General features: G+C 32.2%; 1 non-coding gene across 1 annotated transcript; it reads right to left on the bottom strand.

Moving 5' to 3' along the window:
* Positions 1 to 1,170: 1,170 nt before the first annotated feature.
* On the bottom strand, positions 1,171 to 1,244 carry Trnan-guu (transfer RNA asparagine (anticodon GUU)). Its single transcript has one exon. It is a non-coding gene; the product is annotated as a tRNA-Asn (tRNA).

Below are 1,244 nucleotides of genomic sequence, written 5' to 3'. Positions count from 1 at the left end.
AGGGAAGGGGTCGGAAAGGGTGGAAAAAGGAAAAGGGCAACCGGCTCTGTCACTCAATAAAGGAAACACAGCCATTTAAGACTACTTCACGCCGATCCTCTGCGACAGGGTGGTACTTCCCCGGTCGAGCCAGCACTTGTAGGGGGTGCAGTAACTATCGTACTGCAACTTGTAAATTGACTGACAGACAGACTGACTGACTGACTGTAAATGCAACTTGTAAATTGACTTTTGCAAATAAGATTCATGTACGTATTATCAAAATAGGTATTTGGTATGCACTTGAAACGAATTGTTTAATGTTTTCAGAACTATTTCTAACTTGTACTTAATGCTATTTTTCATTTCCATAACAGATCCATATAAGGCACAATTTTTTGTCGACCGTTCTAATTTAGAATTCCATCAAAGTTAATGGTTCCAATTCGTTTGTTTTTTAAATCGTCTTTTACAAAAAAGTATTATAAAAGAAATAAAAGTTATTACTTCAGATTTACAAATTGAAAGGGTGAGAAAAATATAAAAAAATTAAGTTAATATTTGTACTTTTGTTTATTTTCTTATGAAACTATCATCATCATCATACATCATATTTTTCTTCGATGTTTATTATCCAATGACTGGAAATGCATTTGTGTTTCTTTATAACCATAATTTTAAAAACTTTTATGCAAAGAGTGACAAAACTATCTTCCTTTAGGGATTGAAGTAAATTACATACTATGTCTGGAGAGATTCAGCAGAGTTACTGATTTGAAGAGTTAAGAAAATGTAAACCATCCCATAATAACACTATGATTACTCGTGACTTAAAACAACTATTATTTTCTTGTATGCAATAGATTAATACATTTTCATAAAGTACCATATAACGAATATCACATTATGTAAAATAAATGAATTTTTGAAAATTTGCAACTAAATCGGTGCCTTCGTATTGAATAAAAGTTTTTGATTTTGCCATAACTATCGCCCCACGTCTAAATGATTGACATATTGCTTGAGTTATTTTATTATTTTTAATAAAAAATGAAAAAACATGAATATAAAACGAATTTACATCAAAAGTTTTAAATGAGATGTATGTTCCATGCGAATGTAAAAAATATTGCCAAATAGTCAAAATGGCGTCATTAGTATAACATAAATAATAATTATATATACAAAATACGCCCCCGGGTGGGCTCGAACCACCAACCTTTCGGTTAACAGCCGAACGCGCTAGCCGATTGCGCCACGGAGGC

This window comes from Danaus plexippus, chromosome 26 (assembly GCF_018135715.1).
Source record: "Danaus plexippus chromosome 26, MEX_DaPlex, whole genome shotgun sequence".
NCBI classification, from domain to species: Eukaryota; Metazoa; Arthropoda; class Insecta; order Lepidoptera; family Nymphalidae; genus Danaus; species Danaus plexippus.
This window is presented reverse-complemented; position numbering and strand designations above follow the sequence as displayed.